Source organism: Gossypium arboreum, chromosome 6 (assembly GCF_025698485.1).
Source record: "Gossypium arboreum isolate Shixiya-1 chromosome 6, ASM2569848v2, whole genome shotgun sequence".
NCBI classification, from domain to species: Eukaryota; Viridiplantae; Streptophyta; class Magnoliopsida; order Malvales; family Malvaceae; genus Gossypium; species Gossypium arboreum.
Genome location: NC_069075.1, coordinates 74808703 through 74821572, shown reverse-complemented (window position 1 = coordinate 74821572; position 12870 = coordinate 74808703). Strand labels below are relative to the sequence as shown.

At 35.6% G+C, this 12870-nt stretch overlaps 1 non-coding gene across 1 annotated transcript; it reads right to left on the bottom strand.

The window, feature by feature from the left end:
• Positions 1-491: 491 nt before the first annotated feature.
• Positions 492-598, bottom strand: LOC128294986 (small nucleolar RNA R71). Its single transcript, XR_008285293.1, has one exon. It is a non-coding gene; the product is annotated as a small nucleolar RNA R71 (small nucleolar RNA).
• Positions 599-12870: the final 12272 nt, after the last annotated feature.

Genomic DNA, 12870 nt, shown 5'->3' with positions numbered 1-12870 from the left:
CAGACAAAGAAGACGTGAACGAATAGCTCAAACACAAGTCGAGATGGACCTTGGAAATCAGAATCAAGACCAAGGTAATAAAGCTGATCGTGTCGAAATCCCATCCTTATTGCCATGATAGGGATCGATGCATCAGACAATATGTTGTGCCACTTTTCAATGAGTTAAATCCAGGAATTAGAAGGCTAGATATTGAGGCACCCCAATTTGAATGGAAACCAGTGATGTTTCAAATGCTCCAAACGGTGGGCCAATTCAGTGGTATGCCCACGGAAGATCCACACCTCCATCTTCGATTGTTTATGGAGGTGAGTGATTCATTCAAGATAGTTGATCTGACTAAAGACGCACTGAGGTTGAAGTTTTTTTCATACTCGTTGCGAGATCGAGCACGAGCATGGCTTAATTCATTGCCACCAAGTTCCATATCTACATGGCATGGATTAGCAGAAACATTTTTGGTTAAGCATTTCCTGCCTAGCAAAAACGCTAAGTTGAGGAACGAGATCACAACCTTCTAACAATTGGATGATGAGTCTTTGTATGAGACTTTGAAGCAATTCAAGGAGTTACTTTCTAAGTGTCCTCATCATGGGATTCCTCATTGTATCCAATTGGAGACATTCTATATTGGTCTCAATGCACATAAAAGATTGATGGTAGATGCTTCTACGAATGGTACAATTTTGTCTAAGTGTTATAATGAGGCTTATGAGTTCATTTGTGAGGATTGCGAGTAATAACTATCAATAGCCAAAAAATCAAATAGATTTAGGAAGACGTGTAGCCGGAGTTCATGAAGTGGACACCCTCACTTCGTTATCAACTCAAGTATCATCTATTTCCTTTATGCTAAAATAATTTACCGCTAATAGTGCTAATAATTTTGTAGCTTAGCCACCAAGTCTGTTTGAAGTAGTTTCCTATGTGTATTATAGGGAAGGTCATCCTTTTGAGAATTGTCCCTCAAATCTCGAGTTAGTGTACTATGTGGGGAACCAACATCAAAATAGGAGTGGACAAGGACCCCAGTCCAACTTCTACAATCTTTCACTGCATAATCATCCTAACTTTTCTTGGAGAAACCAAGGAAATGGACTGAACAACAACTTCTTATAGCATTGACCCAACCAATCTCAAGGGTTTAATCAAGAAGCTTCAAAACCACCTCAAGCTGAGGCATCAAACAGCTTGGAGAACTTGTTGAAAGTGTACATGGCAAAGAATGAAGTTTTGATCCAAAGCCAAGTAGCAACATTGACAAATTTGGAAAACCAAATGGGTCAGTTAGCTACGGAACTTCGTAATAGACCACAAGGAACCTTGTCGAGCGATACTGAGAATCCAAGAAATTTGGGTAAAGAACAAGGCAGTGGCTTTGTGAAGTGGTAAAATTATGGAACCCCGATTGATTGATGTCGAAGATAAGCTCGTTGAGAAGGATCAACTAGATGTTAAAATTCCTAAACCAAAGGAATCAGAATCTGCACAAGGTGAATCCTAACTTAGTGAATTCAGATACTTTAACATCTTCTTTAGATGCTGATTCACCTATTCAGAAGAGTTATCTGGTTCAACCAAAATTTTCATCACCTCCATATCCGCAAAGATCGCAGCAATACAAGCAGAAATAAGAGGTGTAATTCAAGAAGTTTTTGGATGTTCTGAAGTAGTTACACATCAATATTCCATTCGTGGAGGCTTTAGAACAAATGCCGAATTATGTGAAGTTTATGAAGGATATACTGTCCAAGAAGAAATGACTGAGTGAGTATGAGACTGTTGCCTTGACAAAGGAGTGCAGTGCGTTCCTACAGAACAAATTGCCACCGAAATTGAAAGACCCGGGAAGCTTTAATATACCCTGTAACATTGGTGAATCTTATTGTGGTAAAGCTTTGTGTGATTTAGGAGCGAGTATCAACTTGATGCCTAAGTCTATTTTCAAGATGCTAGGGATAGGAGAAGTAAGATCTACAACTATGACATTTCAGCTAGCAGATCGATCTTTAGCATATCCTGAAGGAAAGATCGAGGATGTTTTGCTAAGAGTCGATAAATTTATTTTTCCTACTGATTTCATTGTCTTAGATTTTGAAGCAGATAAGGAAGTGCCGATCATCCTTGGGAGACCTTTCTTAGCCATGGGAAGAACGTTAATTGATGTGCAGAAAGGTGAAATCACCATGCAAGTTCAAGACGATTAGGTAACCTTTAACATTCTTAAAATGATGAAATTTCCCAATCCGGTAGAAGAGTGTTCAGTTATGGAAAAGGTAGAAACCTTGGTTTCTATGGAAAGAAATTTTGAAGAAGATCCGTAGCTGATATTCAAGGTATAAGCCTTTCTTTTTTCATGCATAAAATTATTTTAGAAGAAGGTGAAAGAGCTCGAATCGATGGGAAAAGGAGGCTCAATCCTAGTATGAAAGAAGTTATGAGAAAGGAAATGATCAAATGGTTAGATGCAGGAATCACCTATCTTATTTTAGATAGTTCGTCGGTAAGTCTAGTGCAGTTTGTGTCGGAGAAAGGTGGAATCACGATTGTTGAAAATGAGTTTAGTGGAATCACGATTGTTGAAAATGAGTTTAACAGTTGATTCCAACGAGAATTTTTACTGGATGGAGAATCTGTATTGATTACAAAAAAACTGAATAAAGCCACTCAGAAGGACCATGTAACACCCCAAACCCAGCCCAGACGTTACGACCGAATCCGGCGTGTCACATTGAAACGTTTCTAGAAAAAAAAACATGTTTTATCTAAAATCTTTCTTAGTGTTCAAAGGATATCTTCGTTGTAGATTAAAGTGAATGAAAGCTGTGCACCAGGTAGGATGCCAAAAAAGAGGAGGTGAGTCTATTAGACTGCTTAAATACCTAGCTCTCCACGGATCCAATCCTAGACATGCACACAACCATTGCCACACTTTAACTGAGTGATTGTTCATGGAAAACCGATTCGTTTAAAACCATTTTAAAAGGTTATTAATTTTGAAAACATTTTCCTTGCGGAAGCTTTTCCATGTTATCGCGATATTTTGAAATCAAGTAACCTTTTTAAAACGCGCCCTAAAGCTATTCAATTTCATACAACTAAATCAATATCATATCTAAGCTAACAAAACATACTAAAACAATTAGAAATAATTAAAGCGGCCTTATTACAACTAAAAACCCAAAACTATTAAAGTAAATAAAAACTGATCAAATCAAAAGAAGAAAAACCTAACTTGCAGAACATGTGGCCACTCCGAATCCCTCCCAGCTCCAAGTCCACTATGGTTGGGGGTTACCCGCATGGATGGAAACAAGGGGTGAGTTTGGAAAACTCAGTGTGTAAAATAACCAAACCATAGTCCAGATCAGTTCAAACCACAGAAACAAATTAAGTTTGGCCTTAGCCCTATACAGAATTCAGAATGAAGCCCATAGGCCCATAACAGAGACAGAACAAATTTTCCATGTATGCTGAAACCTAACCTATATCAATTCTTTTACACCACCGTACCAACCTTACACCATGTGGGGAGACTACTCGACCCACCCATCCACTACATGCCACAGAATTTGCAGCATGGCTGCCGGAACAGATATTGTGACAAAGTCACCAGATACAGATATTGTGGCAGAGCAACCAGAACAGATATTTGTGGCGGAGCCATCAGAAACTGATATTTGTGGCATAGAAGATCTATGGTAAAGTGGCCAAGGGGTTATGAGGGAAAAGAAGAAGAGAAATATGAAGGATTTAGGTTCGGCCAAGGGGTAATTGGCAGCAGGTACTTGGTTTTGAGAGGAAACAGAGATAAAAAAGATGAGAGTCGACAAGAAAAGAAAAGAGAAAAGAAGAGGGGAGGAGATGAGAGAATTCAGTTTCTAAAGAAGAGAAGTCGGCACAAGTGTAGGGTGTAGGTTTCGGCTTCTAGCAAAAGAAAGAAAAAGAGAAAACCCTAGGTACCCCAACCTATTTCGGCAGAACAGCAGAATGAGCAACCTAGTCCTGAAAATGCAAAAAGAATTCGGCAGCTGCAAGTCCAAATGCCAAAATTCCCAACACTAAATGACCTAGCCGAATTTTCCTGAACTAAAGACCCTTGGCTGGCCAACTCTTGCTCCTCAAGAGTCCAACATTCGCACAACACCAAGCTCCTTGATCAGCTCCTAAATTTCCTCCCTTATCTCTCCCTTACCCAATCCCCTGAACAGCTCAAACTCTTCCTAACAGAGTTCCACCTATGTTCCAATACCTACCTTTCCTGTTCACAAAAATAAATACCCTATTTAGCTTACCTTGCAACTTGAACCTTGGCTCCCCCTAAACATCCACACCCCACTCCCCAAACACCTATGTGGCATCACATGCCACTTTACCATAGATCTTCTTGTGTCTTATTTTACCACATTTATTTTAAAAGCCCATAACGCCAGAACCCTCTCTCTCTAAAATTAAAAATTCAGAAATTGCCTTAGGTTAAATTACTCTTGGGCCTTCTAAAGGCCCACTAACATACTCAGACCTACATCAAACAGTCAAAACACAAACATTCTAAAATTTATTGAAAATCACAGAAATCCCAAAAATTGGGGCGTTACAGACCATTATCCGTTGCCTTTTATGGATCAGATGTTAGGTCGACTGTCAGGTAATGAATTCTATTATTTTTTAGATGGCTATTTGGGATATAACCAAATAGTTGTAGCTCCGGAGGACCAACATAAAACAACCTTTACTTGCCCATACGGTACATTTTCTTTTAGGCGAATGCCTTTTGGTTTATGCAATGCATCTGCAACATTTCAACGATGCATGATGGCAATATTCACTGATATGGTTGAAAATTTTGTTAAGGTTTTAATGGATGATTTTTCTATTTATGGTAAAACTTATGATATCTGTTTGAGTAATTTGGCTAAGGTACTGAAGAGATGTAAAGAGATGAATCTTGTCCTTAACTGGAAAAAATGCCATCTTATGGTTAAGGAAGGGATTGTCTTAAGGCATAAAATCTTAAAGAGAGGAATTGAAGTTGATAAAGCAAAGATGTATGTAATTGAAAGATTACCAGCCCCAATTAATGTGAAAGGAATTAGAAGTTTCTTAGGCTATGCCAGTTTTTACCGAAGGTTTATCAAAGATTTCTCAAAAATTTTTAAATCGTTGTGTTTGTTGTTAGAGAAAGATACAGTGTTTGATTTCAACAAAGCATGTTTGGAAGCTTTTGAAGATCTGAAAAAATGGTTAACCCCAACCCCAATAATCATTACACTTGATTGGAACTCACCTTTTGAGTTAATGTACGATGCAAGTGATTATGCCGTTGGATCTGTGATGGGTCAAAGAAGAAACAAAATGTTTCACCCTATTTATTATGCAAGTAGAACTTTGACAGAAGCCCAACTCAATTATACGGTAACTAAAAAGGAAATATTTGCTATAGTTTTTGCTTTTGAAAAATTTTGCTCATATCTTATAGGTACCAAAGTTATAGTATTTACTGACTATGCGGCCATTAAATACTTGCTCACGAAAAAAGATACGAAACCGAGGCTAATTCGTTGGATACTCTTACTCCAAGAATTTGACCTTGAGATCCAAGACAAAAAAGGTGTTGAAAATCAAATAGCTGATCATCTTTCAAGGTTGGAGCAAGATGAGGTAACTCGATCATGTGTACCTATCAACGAGAATTTCCCAAATGAACACTTATTTGAAGTAAGTCAAATTCATGAAACACCTTGGTTTGCTGATTTTGTCAATTATCTTGCATGTGGAATAATTCCTCGAGAAATGACATACCAACAAAGGAAAAGATTCCTTCATGTTAGTAGGTATTATTTTTGGGAGGATCTATTTTTGTTTAAACAGTGTGTAGATAATATAAACCGAAAGTGTGTAGCTGAAAGTGAGATTGCTGAGATCTTGTATCATTGCCATTCATCTCCAAGTGGAGGACACTTTGGTGGTTCACGTACTGCAGCTAAGATTTTCCAAGCAGGTTTCTTTTGGCCTAAACTATTTAAAATGCTTATGCTTATGTGAAGAATTGTGACAAATGCCAAAGGACCGAAAATATATCAAGGAGGAATGAGATGCCCTTGACAAACATTTTGGAGATTGAACTATTCGACGTATGGGGCATTTACTTCTTAGGTCTGTTTCCTTCTTCGTATGGGAACAAATACATCTTAGTTGCTGTAGACTATGTATCCAAGTGGGTTGAAGTTGAAGCATACCTACAAATGATGCTAAGGTAGTCCTGTGATTCCTACATAAGCATGTGTTTACACGATTTGGGACACCAAGAGCAATTATTAGTGATGAAGGTTCTCACATTGTAAACAAATGGCTAAGTGGTTGCTTGACAAATATGATGTGAAGCACAAGATTGCTACTGCCTATCATCCTCAGTTTAATAGGCAAGTTGAAAGAGTGAACCATGAAATCAAAGGTATTCTTGAAAGGCCTAGCAGAAAAGATTGGTCTCGAAGGCTTGATGATGCACTATAGGCCTACCAAACAATATTTAAGACACTGTTAGGAATGACTCCTTACCGGCTAGTCTTTGGAAAGGCATGTCATTTGCCATTAGAGTTGGAGAATAGAGCTCATTGGGCTTTGAATCAATTGAACTTTGATCTTAAGCAAGCCGGGGAGAGAAGGATGTTACAACTTGATGAGTTGGATGAGTTGAAGTGTTTTCCTATGAGAATGCCAAAATGTGTAAAGAAAGATAAAAGAAATGGCATGTACCTCGCAAGTTTAAAGAAGGTCAGAAGGTTTTGTTGTTTAATTCAAGGTTGAAGTTATTTCCTGGAAAGATTAAATCCCGATGGAAAGGACCCTATACCATCTACCAAGTTTATCCTTATGGAGCTACTGAATTATATGACAATTATGGAGATACGTTTAAAGTTAATGTTCAACGTCTCAAACACTACTGGGATGGTGATGTTGAGTGAGTTGAATCCTCGTTCAAAATAACAGACCCTTGATTTTTCATGAACTCATTTTGTAAATAAATAAATAATTAGAACTTATTTTCTTAAACTAGTACATTTAATTAATTCTATCTAAGGAGATTGAAACTTAAGCGGGACCGTTGTGACCCCTCCAACCTTTCCTGGGAATTAATTTAATATGATTTGTTAAGAAGAAATTTTCTAATTAAGATTTAAAATTTTTAAGTTTCATGTGTTTTGTCTAAATTTTAAATTTTTATGTTAATAAAGGGGGTCAAATTTGGCCCAAGTACTAATCAATTTTTTCTTGAGACAAAACAGTTTGAGTTTGAGGCCCAAGATAGCAAAAAGGCGGGAAAAATCCATGCCTTTCCGTCACACCCATTACTATCCGCCCAAGTAACCCTAATGCAGCTAAATTTTTACTACATGTTGCCCTAATTTTTCCCTATATAAACCCCTCTCCATTCTACTAATTTTCATATCCCTTAAAGCAATTTGCTTAAACCCTAAAAAAATCCCTAAATCTCTCTTTTGTGCCGTCAACCTCAAATCCTGAAAGAAACCCTAGTTCTCATCCTTTTTTGCCAAAACCATCTACTCCTGTCGCAAGAAGATTGCTGAAGCACTGCCCTTGCCATCGTACACTGTCATTGTCACCGCACCATTCTTGCTGTCGTAAGATTTTTGCCGTAGCAAGTCTTTATCACTTTGCCGATTTCTTTCTTTTTCCCTTTGTGCAGAAACTATGCCAATTTTCAAGAAAAGATACCATGTCTCATAAAAGAACTAGATTTTCAAAGGCTATTCTTGAAAACCTGATTTTGATTGATGAAGAAGTGAAAAAGAGATTTGATTCATTCTTCAAGCATCAACCTATGATGTCGAAAAAAGGTTTTGACTTGGAGAGTAATGATTTGATGGTTATTCTTATACCGATTAGAAAGAAAATCAATGCTCTCAAGTGGGAACGAGTTTGTGATACTTGTTCACTTCCCGATGATGAACTAGTTCAAGAATTATAAGCTAGTTGACTACGCAAGATGCTATTGAAGTCATCATTCGAAAGAAAAAGGTACCTCTTACTTCTAAGTCCATCAATGATTTGTTTAACTTACCTGATGTTGAAGAAGATGAGTACAACCCTATGATGAACAATATCAATTGGGATTTTCTTCAACAAGTGCTTAATGTTGTGACAAATCCGAGATCCCAATGGATTATAAGAAAGTATGGGAACCATTCTTGTCAAAGGGAATACCTAAAACCAGTAGCAAAGGTATGGTTTTATTTTGTTCGCTACAGTTTTATGCTTATCTCACATAGTTCCACCATCTCGATGGAACAGATGCTTTTGTTATATACAATCTTGACAGAAAAGTCCATTAATGTTAGGAAAATTATTCTCAAGGAGATTCATGATTGTGCTAAAAAGAAGGTAGGAAGTGCTTATTTCCCATCATTAATCACTTCACTTTGTTTATGGGCCCGTGTTAAAACACAAGCAAATCTGAAGGGGCGATATGTTCAAGGATGCATTACAAATTATGATCTTGAAATATTAGAAGAGAGGGTACATGAGTTGAATCAAGGCGTACAAGAAGAGCCAACTGAGCCAGATACCAATGAATCAATAGATGAAACTTAGACTGAAGCTAATTCAGTTACAGACACTAAAGAGGAAGAATCTGATAAGGAACCCAATAGTCCTAAACCAATTGAAGGATCTGAAAACCCTAAACCAAGGGTTGAGCTAGAAGAAGAACTAGTCAAGCTAAGTGTTGAACATGAATCTACAACTCTTATGCCGACTTCTGCAAATGCTTCAAGGAAATCGGAGTTGTCAATTTTGATGGATATGTGAAAGTTTATGCACAATCAACAACAAACTTACTGGAAATATGTAAAAATTAGAGATGACTCAATTCGAAATACTTTTAAGAATATCTCTAATACTTTTGTTCTTGAGTTCCTAGATGCTATCTTTGAGACATGGATGAAAGATACTGATGATGCAAGCGGAGATGGAGATGAAAAAGACAAGGGAAATGAGTCACAAAAATAAAAATGGGGGATTCTTGTCTTGTTATTTATTTAATTATTTTTAGGTTTTTAGGAATTTATTTCTTTCATAATTAGGATTTAATTTCTACAAAATAAAACATAGTAAGCATGAATGAACTTTACACTTCTTTACAAAGAAAAAGACTAAGTGATGTGGTAATGGGAATGAACATGTCTAGGATTGGGTTATTAGGAAAGACTTGGTATTTAAGCAGTCTTAATGACTCACCTCTCTTTCTTTACAACCCTACCTGGTGTTCAGTTTTCATTCATTACTTTGTTCTTGCAATGAGGACATTGCTTCTTTTTAGGGGGGTAAGGCAAATAAATTGCTCAAATTTTTAAAATTTTCAAGTATGTTTCAACCATTTCTTTCATAAGTATGTTTTAATAAATGAATGTTTAGAGATATTTTTTGTTAATGAGATAGTTTGTATGCAAGTATGAATGATGATTTTATCTGAGTGAAAGTATGTTATCATGAAGAATGGAATACTTGTATGATGTTAGCCTTAGTAATGTTTGCCATGAAAACTTAGTTTCTCTTGAGATTAGACATGCATGAAGGTTTATATCTTTAGAATTGACTTAGTAACTTTCTTGAGGCGAAATCCTAGGGGACATAAAAATCTAAAATGATCTTGGCTTTATTTCTTTGGATTGTTTGAGCCTATTCAAGCCAACCCTATGATATTAGACCCTTGAAACTGTAATTTAGAGCCTATTCAAGCCAAACCTACATCATAAGCCACATTACCATCTTTTAAAGTTATCCTAATTTTGTGCACCCATCTTAAATAAAGTTTTCTTGGTAATCAACATTTGAGGAAATTTTCAAAAAGATGTATGTGTGCATGCTAAAAAAAAAAGAAGGAAGAGTGAAGAAAAGTTTGCTCAGTCTCTAAAAAAGGAAAAATGTATAAGCTTGAGTTCAAAATAAGTTTGGGAGTGTTCCAAAGGTTCACTTAAATAGAAAGATTGTATTATGAGAAAACCAAGACAAAGTTAAAGGTTAAGATTTTTAAAACCGAAATGTCCCATCTCTTAAAATCCCTAGCTTTATCCGAGCCCCATTACAACCTTATAAAAGACCTATTGATTTGATGATTATGTCACCTACATTAGTGGAGAGGAAGTCCTAAGTTCAACATATGAAGATCATAAATAAGCCTTATGATTGATAAGAAATTATGTTGAATGAAGAATGTTATCTGTGGCTGTGACATACATGCAAACTATAATTCATGTTGGAATGTTTTGAAACTTAGTACAAAATTCTCAAAATGTTTGCATATGAATTACTTGTTAATCAATAAGCATGAAGTTATTGATACATTATTATGGGAGAAAGATTGATGCTACTTACACAATTAGTAATTTTTCCTTAGCAAGACCTTTTGCTATGTATAAACATTACTCGAGACGTATAATGATTTAAGTTTCAAGGTGTGTAAACTGAAAAACATATAGAATTTTTCCTATGTAATCTATCACCTTTTTACTTAAATTTGTTGTTAAAACAAAGTAATTGTTTAATAAATTAATGAAATATGTGAAAATATGAAATTAGTACATAGAAATTATTAAAATGTGATTTTATGCTTTATTATATAGTTTTCATGCATAAAATGGCTTATTTTATATTGATTTGAGCATATTATATTTTTAAGACATAAAATGGACCATGCATGATTAAATTAACTAATAAAATATAAAATTATATTTAATAATTCATTTTAAAATATTTCATTAATAATTTGAGTTTTAATTAATTATTTAAATTGGTTAAATTTTATTCTTTGGTCCTTTAACTTATTAATTTATTTTGGACAGGTCTGATAGTTTTGTTGGATTACAAAATTGTCCAAATTGAAGACCAAGTCAACCCAAATTCGGCTACACATGGTTGTTCTTTTAAGCTGCTTTTTGGTTTAATTACACAAGGTACTTGTATTGTTGAAGAAATTAGAGATTTGCCCGAAGATTTACAATTGACCGAGTCTCAGTCCTGAGTTATTATGGCATTTAATTTGCTTAAAAATCTAGAAAAAGTCAGTTCAAATTCCACTAATTGTGGCCAGCCATCCAAGGAAGATATTTGAAGAGACTAAACCTAGCTATATTTAGCAAACTACTCACCTCTCTTCTCCTATAAATATGACCCCTTCATTCCCTCATTCATCATCCTTCATCAATCATCATTCTCTCTTCTCTCCAAATTCACTTAGCCTTTTCCATTCCCCATGCCTAGCATCATCTCTTCATAGAGATTTTAGCAAGTAAATCCTCTTCAAGAGCCCTTGGTTGGCCACATTGGAGAGCCATCAGCAAAAGAGCAAACAAAGAAGCAAAGGAGGCTAGTCAGTCAGAGTCTTGGGTGACAACCACTTTGATTTGGGTTTAATCTTTTCTTTCTTTAATTTAATCTAAAAATATTTGCTTTATGTTCTTTGTTCTTGTTTGCAACAACGTTAGCTTAATTTTATTTAAGCTAGGATGATTGCTTTGATTAAATAATATTTATTTGATTCATGCTTATAATGTTTGTGCCTCAATCGATCATGTTTTCAACTAAATCAAGTCTATATTTTGTTCATACATAATTGAAATGCACCTGAATTAGCTGAGTGATCCTAACCAGACGATGGCTAATGGACACATAGTTGAAATGTGCATGCTCAATTTAGATCCTAACCCGATTAAATTGCAAGTTACATAACAACCCTAACCAGGCTCAGTTATCTGCATAGTTTTTAGATTTGTGTGATTAAACTGTTTCAAACCTAACACGTCCCTGTTACCTCGCATGAATACTAAGAAATCCTTAGTAAATAAGAATCAGTAAAATGTGTATTTACTAAGTAAAGGATTCCGAAAGGACCTAATGTGGTTTCCAAACTCATGAATGATCCAGTTGCCATGGAATGTTTTTCCAAATGTTATTAAGCATGCTGATAATAAGTTGAGTTTAATAAAAGTAATTGTCCTAGTTTATTTATGTTATAATTGTTGCAAATTGTGTTTAATTTTGCTAAAATCTATCTTATTCATATAGTTTCCATACTTAAGATAATTTGCATTAGGGATCATTGCATTTAGTTTAATATATTTCAATCATCACTTCTCAACTATATTGTGTTTTTATTTACCAAATTGTTAATATAATTTTACAAATTAGGTGACTTAGCACAAATACAATCCCTGTGGAGATGATAACTCGATATTTACTTTTTACTTGATAACGACTGTGTACACTTGCACAAACCTACGCGTTACAGGCATCTTGCAACTCATCAAAAGAATAAGAATTTGAACTAGATGAGTTCAAAGTTACCTTAGAATCATTGATGGCTATGAGACATAAGTTGGATGCTTCTTGATTTTTTTTCATCGGATGAATCCTCATCACTCCAAGTAAAAACATTGGCCTTGTGTTTTTGTTTACTAGACACCTTCTTCTTCCATTGAAGAGAATCAAACTTGATGTGTCCCGGTTTTGCACTCATAACAAATGATATGATCTTTCTCCTTGGTTGATTAAATTTTGAGTCCTTCATTCATTTGAAATATTCTTCCTTTGTTGGACCTCATAAATCTCTTTAATCTTCTTGCAAACATGGCCATCTTGTAACACCACTTACCTGTGTCCAACGTCGGGATAGGGTATGAGGCATTACCGAACATAAACATAAACAATCATAGAAAATCGAGACATGAATTTGTGTCCAAATTTTAAACTTTTAATGTTTTGGAGAGTCACACGCCCGTGTGGGTAGGCCGTGTGATCACACACGCTCGTGTGGCTTGGGACATGCCCATGTCCTCTGTTCGTGTAACTCTC